Genomic DNA, 15,967 nt, shown 5'->3' with positions numbered 1-15,967 from the left:
GCGAAAGGTGGATATACACTGTACTAGTGCCGACATTGTGCATGCTCTGTTGCCTGTGTCTATGTGCCTGTGGTTCGGTCAGTGTGATCATGTGATGTATCTGACCCCAGGAATGTGTCAATAAAGTTTCCCCTTCCTGGGACAATGAATTCACGGTGTTCTTATTTCAATTTCCAGGAGTGTATAAATGACCTTGTGGATAACATCGGAAGTTCACTGAGGCTTTTTGCGGATGATGCTGTAGTATATCGAGAGGTTGTAACAATGGAAAATTGTACTGAAATGCAGGAGGATCTGCCACGAATTGACGCATGGTGCAGGGAATGGCAATTGAATGTCAATGTAGACAAGTGTAATGTGCTGCGAATACATAGAAAGATAGATCCCTTATCATTTAGCTACAATACAGCAGGTCAGCAACTGGAAGCAGTTAATTCCATAAATTATCTGGGAGTAGGCAATAGGAATGATTTAAAATAGAATGACCATATAAAATTAATCGTCGGTAAAGCAGATGCCAGACTGAGATTCATTGGAAGAATCCTAAGGAAATGCAGTCCAAAAACAATGGAAGTAGGTTACAGTACACTTGTTCGCCCACTGCTTGAATACTGCTCACCGGTGTGGGATTCGTACCAGATAGGATTGATATAAGAGATAGAGAAGATCCAACGGAGAGCAGCGCGCTTCGTTACAGGATCATTTACTAATCGCGAAAGCGCTACGGAGATGATAGATAAACTCCAGTGGAAGACTCTGCAAGAGAGACACTCAGTAGCTCGGTACGGGCTTTTGTTGAAGTTTCGAGAACATACCTTCACCGAGGAGTCCAGCAGTATATTGCTCCCTCCTACGTATATCTCGCGAAGAGACCATGAGGATAAAATCAGAGAGATTAGAGTCCACACAGAGGCATACTGACAATCTTTCTTTCCGCGAACAATACGAAACTGGAATAGAAGGGAGAACCGATAGAGGTACTCAAGGTACCCTCCGCCACACACCGTCAGATGGCTTGCAGAGTATGGATGTAGATGTAGATGCAGAAGATAGTGCACGGTCGTAAGTCTCTTGGTAACACGCTTGGATGTACAGTGGAGTGGAGCAAATAAATAAGGACGCAGCCGTTTGACGTCAGGTGCTGTGGAAATCATGGAAAGGGGTAGGGGGCCAGAGGCCAGCAGACGGCAGCGCTCCAGACTTGGCTCGTTGTTGCAAGGCACGCTTTAGGTGGGAACATTCAATAAGACGTCATTTTACCACATACTCGTAACCCGGCACGAGTTTGTTTAGCTATTACAGTTGTACTGAATAAAATTGTAGCCATTTACTTCTTTAGTTACGAATTCTTTCGTGGAAATTTTCGTGTTTTGTGTTCTTTTGGTGTTTGTTGCTTACGTCTGACGTGGTTACTTTCGTTAAGTTTGGAAGTGAAAAAGGTTCTTTCGAGTTTAGATAATTGAAGTTCACGCTCAAAATTGCGCAAAATAGATCAATTGACAACTATTTTCTTCACAGTAGCTCACAAAAGCCCATTGCTCACAGCGACACAGTGTCGTACTCTGTGGGGCGAACAACACAGAAATCGTACGGTAGGTGACTGGAGGCGTGTAGTGTGGTCCGGCGGGTCGCGGCTTTGCCTCGTTTCAAACGATGCACGGCGCCAGATGCGCCAACGGCCCAAACTTGCAGTGTGTGGAGGCTGAAGCATAGGCAGTGAGTGGGTGTTTGTCGCGTCACGACTTGGACTCATTAAGGATCCCGTGAACATGAACCATGACTACTCTTTCAGCTATCTTTATGGCCAAGTGCTTCCCATTCCTATGAGTCGGCACTGGGTCCTCCCCCCCCCCCCCCCACCCCTGTTCTCTGAATACGACACTACACTCTATGATCAATTGTCAATTGCGTGCACGAGACAGCTACATTTCAGGTCACCTGAAAAGCAAGCCACCACAATGGAGTGGACTGTAAACAGCACAGACATACAGGTATATTACGTGAAATGACTTACGAATATGTGGATTAGCTGCGTCAAAGAATAGCGATATCAGATGAGTACGAGGTTTCGAGGATAGGAAATGAAGTATCGATGTTTTGGGTATGGTGTGAACGATTTCGGCGAGGGGACGGGGACCGCGATTGGGTAAATGTGAATTCGCTCTTTAGTGAAGAATGATAAGAAAGGAGCACATTCTATGAGGAAAGGAGAAAGAGGGTACTTGATTTGTTGGAAGGGAAGGTAATGAGCAAAGAGATGGAGATGAGAGCAGAGAGACGGTGGGGCCCAGTGTACTGAATTTATGGGATGTGTGGGGAATTTGAAGATGTCTAACGTGAGTAGGAGAGAAGAAGGTAAAGAAATGAACAAAGCAATCGATAGTCTGAGGCGGTCCATTATCGCGACGGATATTACAAATTGGGAATGTGCTGATATCTGTGTGACATTGGTGGAGGTGGGAGGTTATTTGGTTTAGAATTTTGTGAAGTTACGGAATGTGAATGTGTCAATTCCCTGTAGACAATCATTTTGTGCCACAAGATACTCGTGCGGGTCCTCTGATATACAGGGTGTTACAAAAAGGTACGGCCAAACTTTCAGGAAACATTCCTCACACACAAAGAAAGAGAATATGTTATGTGGACATGTGTCCGGAAACGCTTACTTTCCATGTGTCGTACTTGTAAAGGCACATGTTCTAGCAGCACAGGTAGAGTATCCCGTATGAAATCATGATAACGTCCTCCATTGAGCGTAGGTGGAAGAACATGGGGCCCAATCAAGACATCACCAACAATGCCTGCCCAAACGTTCATTGCACAATTGCGTGCGGATTCTCGTCAGCCCACACATGTTGATTGTGAAAATTTACAATTTGATCACGTTGGAATGAAGCCTCATCCGTAAAGAGAACATTTGCACTGAAATGAGGACTGACACATTGTTGGATGAACCATTCGCAGAAGAGTACCCGTGGAGGCCAATCAGCTGCTGATAGTGCCTGCACACGCTATACATGGTACGGAAACAACTGGTTCTCCCGTAGCACTCTCCATACAGTGACGTGGTCAACGTTACCTTGTACAGCAGCAACTTCTCTCACGCTGACATTAGGGTTATCGTCAACTGCACGAAGAATTGCCTCGTCCATTGCAGGTGTCCTCGTCGTTCTAGGTCTTCCCCAGTCGCGAGTCATAGGCTGGAATGTTCCGTGCTCCCTAAGACGCCGATCAATTGCTTCGAACGTCATCCTGTTGGGACACCTTCGTTCTGGAAACCTGTCTCGATACAAACGTACCGCGCCACGGCTATTGCCCCGTGCTAATCCATACATCAAATGGGCATCTGCCAACTCCGCATTTGTAAACATTGCACTGACTGCAAAACCACGTTCGTGATGAACACTAACCTGTTGATGCTACGTACTGATGTGCTTGATGCTAGTACTGTAGAGCAATGAGTCGCATGTCAACACAAGCACCGAAGTCAACATTACCTTCCTTCAATTGGGCCAACTGGCGGTGAATCGAGGAAGTATAGTACATACTGACGAAACTGAAATGAGCTCTAACATGGAAATTAAGTGTTTCCGGACACATGTCCACATAACATCTTTTCTTTATTTGTGTGTGAGGAATGTTTCCTGAAAGTTTGGCCGTACCCGGTATAGAGGTTGAAGGGAAGTGGGACTGGTAAGTAATAGGTAGATCATTAGATATCATAAGACAGAAGACAGGCAAGTGGAGGCATCTTTTGGTACAGCCTACAATTATTACTGTCCTGAGAACACAGTAGCTGCACCCGACGTGGGACAGTGTGGCATTGAGGTCGCGTGGGAGGCATCTGGAATTTCTGACATCTTACACAGAGACCCGGCTTTGCGATGTCTTTGGTACACTCAGTGAGGAAACTGAAGTTTGTCTGCACAGACCTAAAGGTTGTATGAAGTACAAGGATGAGGCCAGAACGTGAACTTGAGGCACTCTTGCAGTGAGAAGGAAGGTACGGAATTTGTTGTTAAGAGCAGCATAGGAGGGAGATCTGGATACAAAGGACGCAATACGGCGATCATAAATTTTCGACAAGAAGGGGGTTTAAGATGTATACTAGTAATTCATACTTTTACTGCTTGTCAGAACAGTGAGAAACTGACATTAAGCATATTTGAAATATTCCAAAGTCGACATACACAGAAGAGTCGACAGGAAGTATGCAGTACTCACTTGCGTCCCTGGCGACTTTGACGAGACAGTCCTTGCAGAAAGAGTGCTGGCAGGCTGGCAGCATGCGGGGGTCCTTCATGCGGCCCTTACACAGCGGACACTCCACCAGCTGCTCCAGGGAGGCCGTCCTGCCGAAATCCCATCACCGACACTTACAGCTACAGCTGACTCATTTTATTGTGCGTGCATTCTGACTTGATAAGTGTTCAGCCAGACATGTTCACTTTTCTTTAATCGTTCGAAGTAGTGTCGTATATTTCCCTATGTAGGGTACGGCAGAACATATGGTACTGTCAGATGCAATGTCACAGATATAAAACAATAGTGCTAATGAAAAAATGGATAAAACACAGTGTAAATATCTTACATATATGGTCCACTAGTTTAACAGAGAAATGCTTGTAAGGTTAAATTTAATTTCCTGCCACAGTTAGCAGTATCCCAGGTCAGTGTCAGGAACTCCTATGTGTCTCCATTATACGATGTTACAGTTCATCCTGGATGATGTTCAACTCTCGTTGAAACTGAAATATTGGTTGGACACTTTCTTCCATTTTAAAAGAGCGTCCTTGCTTACTTCATCGTTTGCTTGGATTTTACCAGCTGTCTTCCACCTATGGCAAGGTAAATCATAGCCTGCTGGTATAGCGCGAGTGTTTGACGATTTGTGCATCTGATGCTGCTTGGTGATCCATATTTCCCCCTACTTATGAGATATATCAAACCATTAGTCAAGACACTCTATAGTAGTTTGTATTAATGGCTGTTTGGATTTTATCCTATATGTGGAAATAAAATTGCAAAGCATCACTCTAAGACTCGCAGTTTGGCAACACCCTTGTGTCACTTGTGCACCTTAGCTGAGTCCCTTAAAAATGTACATGTGCATCTGACCGACTCCTAGACGCCTGTGTGTAGGCAATCGCTCAACATCTTACAGCTGAGTCGTAGTGCACTGCTGCTAGAGTGCCTGCCTGTGGCTACAGTGCCCATCTGTGGGCTTCCAGAATCTGATCAGTGTTGATGGGACTGCCGTCTCACAGGCGCCTAGGAAACAATCAAGGGTTGTCTCTGTACAGCCACAGTTTTACTCATGGGGTGCTACCGAGGGTGTTGCCAAAAGTGGAGACTGTTCAATCTGGTGGAGGTCCTGTAATGGTGTGGGGCGATTCCAGTTGGACTGCTATGGGACCCCTCATACACCTAGGTACGACTCTAACGGGTAAAACATACATAAGGATCCTCTCTCATCACCTGCATCTATTCATGTCCACTGTGCGTTCCGACGGACTTGGCCAATTCCAGCAGGACAATGCCACACCCCACACGTCCATAATTGCAGCTCCAGGAACACTTTTCTGAGTTTAAACAGTTCCACTGGCCACCAAACTCCCCAGACATGAGCATTATTGAGCATATCTCGGAATTTCAATTCCCTCCAGCACTGCTTCAGACATTAGTCGAGTCCATGGCACGTCGTGTTGCGGCACTTATGCGTGCTCGCGAGAATCCTACACAATATTAGGGACGTGTACCAGCTTCTTTGGCTCATCAGTGAAGACGTACCCTTTGCCATTTAGGTCACGCATTTGTCAGTGTTGTACAACCCCCGTGATAACACTACAGGGCGGCGTGAAATAAGAGATCTGAAAAAGTGCAAAAACACTGTGGATCTCATTCAGAATTCGTCGAACAGTTCTGAGCCGTTCCTAGTAGTACCACCCACTATACCAGAGGAAAACTGTAGTTGTGCTCCACTCCAAAGGGGTCAGATCACATTTAATGGTGTCGCATCGCAGGATGACCTTAAAACATAGCTGAATCATCCGGAAAATGTCAGTAGTGGCAAAGGTTGTCAGGAACGTCATTCTGTTCGACATGACACTACGAACTGCTGTTTTCAACTGCAAAATGTGAGTAAATCAACGCCCCAACGGACGGGGTAGTTTCACCGACGCCGTTTATGCCACCTCCTGAGACCTCTTGGTATCGATTCTGAGCAGCAGTATGTCTGAAATGTTTTCCTCGGATACCCATAAGAAAACTGCTTGATTTTCTCGCTGGACGTCGCGTTTTCTGAGGTCAGTCACAGTGGCGTCAAGAGAAGAGGTGAACTTTGCGTAAGCCACCTTGCACCTCACATGAACTCCAGAGCTATGGCCGTGTTTTCGCATGTGTCGCCACCCTGCTGCTTGATGAGTTTCCGAGCCCGAGGGTAACGTCGGAGGCCGCCACATTTTTGTACATTTACAAAAGCAGGTTGTAGGTATCCTTGAGCCAAATTTCACACTTCTGCGTCGCAATTTTGAGGCGAGGGGAGGGGAGGGGAATGACGTGTTTCAAAAAGGTGATACTTTAATTCCTTTTCGCAATGCATTTTGCACATACATGTACTGCGTGTGATGTGCAAAATAGAGAACTTGGCCAGAATGCTCAATAAGGAGCCATTTTTCCTGAATTTTCATTTTGGTGCTTTTCTAACCTCACGTGAAGGCTCAACCAAATGTTGGCCCCTAAAGACCGGTATATTGTCAGGATGTATAGTGTAGATGGTAAGGCTTTGAGAGCGTTACATATAGATGACCTTGATCGGGGAATAATGTACTCTGCGTATGTGTACAACATAGTACACGTCTTAGTAACTGGTAGAGCAAATGATTTTCTCTTATACATTCTCAGTTTAAGTTGAATGGAACAGTAAACTGGCTGTTCGATATTGTGTGTGTACCTCTATACAAAATTCAACATGTATTCATGTAAAACAAAATTAGTTTACCGGAGATTAAAATGGCTCTGAGCACTATGGGACTCAACTGCTGAGGTCATTAGTCCCCTAGAACTTAGAACTAGTTAAACCTAACTAACCTAAGGACATCACAAACATCCATGCCCGAGGCAGGATTCGAACCTGCGACCGTAGCGGTCATGCGGTTCCAGACTGCAGCGCCTTTAACCGCACGGCCACTTCGGCCGGCTTACCGGAGATTACTTTGAGGGATGGGCCCTTATTTAGGGTTCTTTGGTTGAATACATTATAGTTACCTGAGGAATATATAAACACTCTGTCTTGCGAGTCATTCGTACACTGTTTGGGACTGAGGAATATTACTTCCAGTAGAACTACATGCCCACCACTACCACTCCACAGAGGCGTGCTAGCTTACCAAGAAGACAGTCTCCCGATGTACTCTTCAGGGACAATGAGTCCAGTTCAATTTAGGCCAGAAAATCGGCGTTCAGAGGAATTGGAACGGCATGTGTGACAATCTTAATGTAGATCTTGACAAATATAGCTCAAGCAGCTGACCTCTGTGAAGAAGATTATCCGGTCGTTGCTTGACGTGGTGCAAGTTGGAGCGGAGGATGCCTGTCTTCTGGCTCGAAGGTCTTACTTCGATCATTCCAGCGCTTGGCAGAGAAGGCTACTCACGGAATTTCAACGAAGCTCAGTCTGCAGCGTTGCCCTCGTAGCTGATCGTGGCCCGATGAATCGAACTTGACAGAAGTCATGAACCAGATTTCAAAGGGTCTGTAAAACATTACGGCTGCTGGCGGCGGCAGACGGAGCGAGATCCGTAGACGTAAGGACGCAGAGACATCATTACTTTTACGGATCTCGCGCCGTCTGCCACCGCCAGCACCCGTAATGGCGGGGAAAAGCCTGAAGATTGTGTGAGGAAAGGGCCGAAACCGGCTGCTAATGCCAACTCAGAATGTGTTCAGAAATTTTGCAGCAGATCAATGTTAACGATACTGGTCTGTAATTGCGCTGGTCAATCAATCTGCAAAGGCAACTGCTTAAAAATTACTTGTGTGACCTATCTTACAATATTGCACAAGTGTGTGGGACCCATATCAAATAAAATAGGACTAACAGAATAATATAGGAGGAAGGGTGGCATGAATGGTTACAGGTTTGACACACGGGGCAGCGTCAAGGAAATCCTGAAAATCTTGGATTGGCAGGCTTTTAGGCACCAATTCTCCACTGAAAGCCAACTTAATAAGTTTCAAGGAACAGTAGAAACTGAGGAATCTACAAATCTTTTGCAGACCCATACGGCCCACAGACACGAGACTGCACTAATTTCAGGGCACAGACAGACACCCAAGCAGTTATTTTTCCCACGTTCCATATGCGACTGTTCCAGGAAGAGACCTTAACAGGTACACACGACTTTCAGAAATGATTTACGATTGCATTGTTTTACAAATACCACTCAAACTACTGGAAGTTCCTTTTGTAGGAGGATGAAAACTGACTGGTATGCCACGCAGATGCTAGATGGCAGCTGGGGATTCTGTGTATGGCGAAAGAACAGCGCTTGTTTATTGTTAAGTAGAGAAAACTACGGACAAGATCGAAGGCAACTATCATAGACAAAGATGGACCACATGGTATTTGTGGAAGGAAGGAGTCAAAACAATAGATATTCATAAACTTTTAACTGTGGTGTGTGGTCAAGAAGGTCCGGCACAGGAGTCTGTTTACAACTGGATTGCTGGTGTCGTTTCCTAACACAGGATAGAAGGAAGACAGGAGGTTACGGGTCAGTGTGAAATTGCCGAGCGGTTAGAAGCAAATGCAGAAAGACAAACTTACAGTGAAGGCAGGTTCACTGTATGGATTGTAGCACCATTATCGATTGTGAGCAACTGGTACAGTGTAATTAAGTGTATGTATCTATGAAGTGTTTATTCTTTACGAGTTAAGTCCTTTGAATTGTTGGAGGGAAATGGAAATGTATGATGTATATTTTTGTTTAACTTAACAGTGTGCTTCAATAATAAAATTTTATTAAATATGCCTTTTTGTTAAAACAAAATTGTGTGTAAAAAACTGGTTCATACTTAGGGAAATTATATGATGTAACTTAAAAGGCGAAGGGAACCCCCTCCATTACGGAAGGGGCTTGGAGCGCAAGAAAAGGTGGAAATGGCGGTCAACCTGGGCAGCAAGAGAGAGAGAGAGAGAGAGAGAGAGAGAGAGAGAGAGAGACAGAGAGAGAGCACGCTAGGCAGTCAGTCAACACGGCAGGTGTATGATGGAATGGCCTCGGATGTGGTTCCGGCTGTAAAATGGTGCTCTTGTATTTGGAATTGCTCTAAAAATGCTCAACTCGCCGCCAAGAGGAATTGAAATAGAGCATTAAACCGCCAGAGAAGAGACCAGATAGCGGCCAAGTGCTTGCCACCGCTATTGCGCCACTGCTTCAACTACTTTGGAAAACAGATATGTATACCAGTATGAACCAGTGTGCTTGTGTGTGTTTTTGCAATAATAATTCAAGTGTTTGACCTTTGAAATTGTTCTTTTCATGGTACCAAGCAGTGTCCTATCCTAAAAGTGCTAAAGACCGAGAATCCTGTTTGTGCTGAACTAAGAATTTGCCTTAATTGAAATGTGCCTAAGTTTCAGTGCAAAAGAGCATAAATGTTGTTAGTTAAAACTACTTGCTTCACAAGTAATAAAAGAGGCACACAATATTAAACTTATGAAAAGCTTTAATTTGCTATGAACTGCTTTTACTTTGAAAATGCCAAAGTTTTAGTACTAATGAACATAATTGTGGTTAGTTAAAATCACTTGCTCCACAAGTGGTGTTATAAGGCAATTTTGATCCAATCTGAAATTTAACCCTAACTTGAAATCACCTTGAAGTTAATTGAGTAAATTGTCAGTGCAAATGGTTATAAAGCACTAACATCAAGTGGGATTGGAAATCAGTAATATTGTAATGAAAAGTACTTCTGTAAGATGTGCATAGTTAATGATAAAGAAAGGAACAGTTTACGGGCCCCCACTTTAATCTTTAATAGCAGGAGAAATTTAATTTGACTCTAGTTTTCTTGCTCAAGAGTCTGAAACATTACCACTGTGGAATGAATATGAAATGTGTTATTTCTGTGTCATATTATTACATTTGTAGTGTGTATATGTTTGTTAGTCAAACTTGAAATCTTGTTAGGTGCCACTTAGTCTTGTGTTGTCTTTGGGAACAATTTTTGTGCTGAATTAGTTAAACGTTGAAGTGTTGATTGTAGTTAACATGGGTAAAGTCTCTTCTACATTTCTGTGATTGATAACCTATGCTGTTGATATCTACTGCTACTCACAGTGTAGTTCGCCTGGTTGTTGTAGGTGTTCACTGCACGTTACTAAGAAAGAATTTATGAAAGTTACTTTTGCAAGAGAATACACAAATCCATTGAGAATAATGTTTGCACATTATTATGCCTAACTAGGCTGGCGACCGTTTTTGTTTCATTTACGTAAATATTCTCTACTTTCATTATTTTCTAAATTATAGTCTTTCTGCTTTCTACTAATTGCCACCCTGAAGAAATTCATGTTCGAGTCCCTCTATCCGTTAGGTTAAAGCACGGTCAAACAGCGAAATTCCTCCGAGAGGGTAACGCTTACTGCAGTTTAAGGTCGTATTTAGCATTATACATTCCGCAGTAGCGTTACATGATCAGTGACAAATATCGTCACAAAGCACGTAGGAAAGGTGAGGATTGAGACTCGATAGGAGACTCAAGGGTACTGAACTACTACACTTCTTGCAAACATTAGAAAAAGTAAAGGAGGCAACTGTTTGCGCGGCAGAAATCAGTGTTTGAATCCGTAGGGTGAGGGCCAACTAAAGTAGCGAACACCACCAGCATTTTAAGTGCAGGCTTTGGGAGCAGCACGCCAAGTGAGAAAAATAGATTTTTTGGAGCTTACTGAGGCTGGCAAGGAGCAAAATGGTGTTGGTGCCCGAACGATCTGACTGAGGACTGTGTCTGAATGCAAAACCTTTTTGTGGTTTGTGGTGGAGCAGTATTTCTCCCTGTCTCACTAACACACCGCAGTCAATCTTCGAGTGATTCTTCACCTCTAAGGCGCGTCTGGCTAATCACATTCAGATTCCTCCTCTTCTCCTCCTACTCGGTAGGTAGAGATCTTACAGTGAAAGACTCCAAGTTTGGTAGCGACAGCATTCACTGCCCTACCTCTTACGGCCAGCAACAACAGTGTTTTACGTCACTTGGCCCCACCCAGAGGCCTTTAGTGAATAGAGACCGCTGTCGTAGCACTCTAAGCAGTGTAAACCTACTGACGCTTCAGTTCTCAGAAGCAATTATCAAACATGCTGCGTCTGCTAAGACGTGCCTTTCTGTGACCATCTTCTACTTTGACGCCTTACAACAGCATATAAGCGGTGGCTGTCAATTCTCTGAAGTGAAACTTCTCCCCTGGAACAAGCGTCCCGAGCGTCTGGAAGTCGCAGGGCTCTAGCGTTACCGTTGACCTCCGGTAACCTAAACACTACCTCTTTTGCCTGGTTCCTGTATTGTGTGCCTGTCTGGTTTCCTGTCTTGGAGTGACCTTGCTAGCTTCCAGCAGCCTTAAGCTTTCTTCTAACCGGTCTGATACTTCCCGCCACGAATGCCTCTCCTGCGCCAACCTCTTCATCTCAGAGTAGCACTTGCAACCTACGTCCTCAATTATTTGCTGGATGTATTCCAATCTCTGCCTTCCTCTACAGTTTTTGCCCTCTACAGCTCCTTCTGGTACCATGGACCCAGACGTCTTAACAGATGTCGTATCATCCTGTCCCTTCTCCTTGTCAGTGTTTCCCACATATTCCTTTCCCCTCCTCCCCGATTCTGCGCAGAACCCCATCATTCGTTGCCTTATCAGTCCACCTAATTTTCAACATTCGTCGGTAGCACCACATCTCAAATGCTTCGATTCTCTTCTGTCCCGGTTTTCCCATAGGCCATGTTTCATTATCACACAATGCAGTGCTCCAAGCGTACATTCTCGGAAATTTGTTCCTGAAATAAAGGCCTATGTTTGATACTAGTAGACTTCTCTTGGCCAGGAATGCCCTTTTTGCCAGTGCTAGTCTGCTTTTGATGTCGTCCTAGCTCCGTCCGTCATCGGATATGTTGTTACCTAGGTAGCAGAATGTATTAACTTCATGACCGTCAACCCTGATGTTAAGTTTCTCGCTGTTCTCATTCCTGCTACTTCTCACAACTTGCGTCTTTCTTCGATTTACGCTCAGTCCATATTCTGTACTCATTAGACTATTCATTCCATTCAGCAGATCATGTAACTCTTCTTCACTTTCACTCAGTATAGTAATGTCATCAGCGAATCGTATCACTGATATCCTTTCACCCTGAATTTTAACTCCACTCCTGAATCTTTCTTTTACTTCCGTCATTGCGTTTTCGATGTGCAATGGCTCTGAGCACTATGGGACTTAACATCTATGGTCATCAGTCCCCTAGAACTTAGAACTACTTAAACCTAACTAACCTAAGGAGATCACACAACACCCAGTCATCACGAGGCAGAGAAAATCCCTGACCCCGCCGGGAATCGAACCCGGGAACCCGGGCGTGGGAAGCGAGAACGCTACCGCACGACCACGAGCTGCGGACCTTTTCGATGTGCAGATTGAACAATAGTTGCGAAAGACTATATCTGTGTCTTACACGCTTTTTAATCCGAGCACTTCATTCTTGGTCCTCCACTCTTATTACTCCCTCTTGCCTCTAGTACATATTGTATATTACCCGTCTCTCCCTAAAACTTACCCCTGTTTTCCTCAGAATTTCGAACATCTTGCACCATTTTACATTGTCGAAAGCTTTTCCAGGCAGACAAATCCTATGAACATGTCTTGATTTTTCTTTACTCTTGCTTCCATTATTAACCGCAACGTCAGAATTGCCTCTTTGGTACCTTTACCTTTACTGAATCCAAACTGATCGTCATCTAGCGCATCCTCAATTTTCTTTTCCATTCTCCTGTGTATTATTCTTGTGAGCAACTTGAATGCATGAGCTGTTAAGCTCATTGTGCGATAATTGTAGCACTTGTCAGCTCTTGCAGTCTTCGCAATTGTATCGATGATGTTTTTCCGAAAGTCAGATGGTATGTCGCTAGACTCATACATTCTACACACCAACGTGAATAGTCGTTTTGTTGCCAATTCCTCAATGATTTTAGGAATTCTGATGGGATGTTATCTATCCCTTCTGCCTTATTTGATCTTAAGTCCTCCAAAACTCTTTTAAATTCTGATTCGAATACTGGATCCCACATCTAAATCGACTCGTGTTTCTACTTCTACCACATCACACAAATCTTTCCCCTCATAGAGGTCTTCAGCGTACCCATTTCACGTATCTGCTTAAGCTTAACAATGTCCAACTCGTTACATCGTCAGTATATGACACTGGGTTCACTAGTGGAAGGCAAACTGCACACAAGAATATCATTACAGGTCGTCTGTCAACATCGTGCCTCCAGGGAACACTGAGGTTGTGTCAACAGGCGGGTACACACCCTTACACAACTTAGGCACAGGATTCAGCAGAGGCGACAGAGAAAGTGGTCGGAAGTAGCGCTCATACAGAATGACAATGCCCAGCTAGCCCCACATCACCAATGCCGCGAGAACGAAGTTGAAATCACTGAAGTTCATTGTTGTGCCACAGTTACCATATTCACCAGTTTTTCGCTCTGTCTGATCACGCTTTATTCGGTAACATGAAGGACAGTCTGGGAGGTAAGAGGTTCGACAACGACGAAGAAATACAGGCAGTTGTCGATGTGCGGTGTCGTAGTACGCTCAAACATTGGTTCCATGACGCAATCAAAACGTTGCGAGGAAGGCGGTAGCAGTGTACTAATACGTTCCACGTACGTTAACTCATGTTCATCGGTAAATAAGGTACATAAAACTACTACTGTAAATCATTTCCGAACGTCCCTTGTAGCACCGTGTGTAATGAACTTCTGTGTGTTTCTGTGTTGTATGTGAATGTGTTGTATGTGAATGTGTGTATACTTGTGCTGTTAATAATACCTCGTCTGGTCACATAAGGCTACACACAACATATTCAGTGCAACTACTTTTCACGGGTGAGTATTATTACTTTTGATATTGTTAAGTCTTTCTATATTCAAGTGCCCGATAAATAAACCTCCTTGGAATGTCGGTATATACCTAAAATCTCAGGCTTGGAATTAAATATCTTGTCATTCGAATAATATTTTATACTTTTGTGGGTTGGCGTGGAGAAACACCTTTTACATGGCAGACTTATTATTAATTTTAACCTGATAATTTTTTTAATAATGAAAATCTCGTGACTCAAATAAAAGATAGCCGTGAAATGGCAACCACGAGAATGGTTAATATTGATACGACTCTTTGCAAAGAGAATGAAATTAACTTTACTTCAGTATGTTTACGCAAGAATTAGTTGTGAACCCTCTCCACTTTTCTTTACACCACTTAATATTGGATTAATTTGAACAACAATCTGCTGTCTTGCAAATGACAGCCAACGATACAAATTACAGCTCGCGCTGTTCTGCACGTTATTAATCTCTGAAAAACGTACAACTAAATTTTCACACACAGTAGGGATGCTACCGCTACCAAAATAAATGTTTTCGTTATAAATAACTAGAAATCTACTCTGTAGGAATCAGCATGGGTTTCGAAAAAGACAGTCGTGTGAAACCCAGCTCGCGCTATTCGTCCACGAGACTCAGAGGGCCATTGACACGGGTTCACAGGTAGATGCCGTGTTTCTTGACTTCCGCAAGGCGTTCGATACAGTTCCCCACAGTCGTTTAATGAACAAAGTAAGAGCATATGGACTATCAGACCAATTGTGTGATTCGATTGAGGAGTTCCTAGATAACAGAACGCAGCATGTCATTCTCAATGGAGAGAAGTCTTCCGAAGTAAGAGTGATTTCAGGTGTGCCGCAGGGGAGAGTCATAGGACCGTTGCTATTCACAATATACATAAATGACCTGGTGGATGACATCGGAAGTTCACTGAGGCTTTTTGCAGATGATGCTGTAGTGTATCGAGAGGTTGTATCAATGGAAAATTGTACTGAAATGCAGGAGGATCTGCAGCGAATTGACGCATGGTGCAGGGAATGGCAATTGAATCTCAATGTAGACAAGTGCAATGTGCTGCGAATACATAGAAAGATAGATCCCTTATCATTTAGCGACAAAATAGCAGGTCAGCAACTGGAAGCAGTTAATTCCATAAATTATCTGGGAGTACGCACTAGGAGTGATTTAAAATGGAATGATCATATAAAGTTGATCGTCGGTAAAGCAGATGCCAGAGTGAGATTCATTGGAAGAATCCTAAGGAAATGCAATCCGAAAACAAAGGAAGTAGGTTACAGTACGCTTGTTCGCCCACTGCTTGAATACTGCTCACCAGTGTGGGATCCGTACCAGATAGGGTTGATAGAAGAGATAGAGAAGATCCAACGGAGAGCAGCGCGCTTCGTTACAGGGTCATTTAGTAATCGCGAAAGCGTTACGCAGATGATAGATAAACTCCAGTAGAAGACTCTGCTACAGAGACGCTCAGTAGCTCGGTACGGGCTTTTGTTGAAGTTTTGAGAACATACCTTCACCGAAGAGTCAAGCAGTATATTGCTTCCTCCTACGTATATCTCGCGAACAGACCATGAGGATAAAATCAGAGAGATTAGAGCCCACACAGAAGCATACCGACAATCCTTCTTTCCACGAACAATACGAGACTGGAATAGAAGGGAGAACCGATAGAGGTACTCAGGGTATCCTCCGCCACACACCGTCAGGTGGCTTGCGGAGTATGGGTGTAGATGTAGATATATTTGCCAGAAGAGTGGTACTAGATACATACGTCTCCATCCACGTCTTCCTCAT

This window comes from Schistocerca nitens, chromosome 5 (assembly GCF_023898315.1).
Source record: "Schistocerca nitens isolate TAMUIC-IGC-003100 chromosome 5, iqSchNite1.1, whole genome shotgun sequence".
Taxonomy (NCBI): domain Eukaryota; kingdom Metazoa; phylum Arthropoda; class Insecta; order Orthoptera; family Acrididae; genus Schistocerca; species Schistocerca nitens.
Note: the sequence above shows the minus strand (reverse complement) of the source record.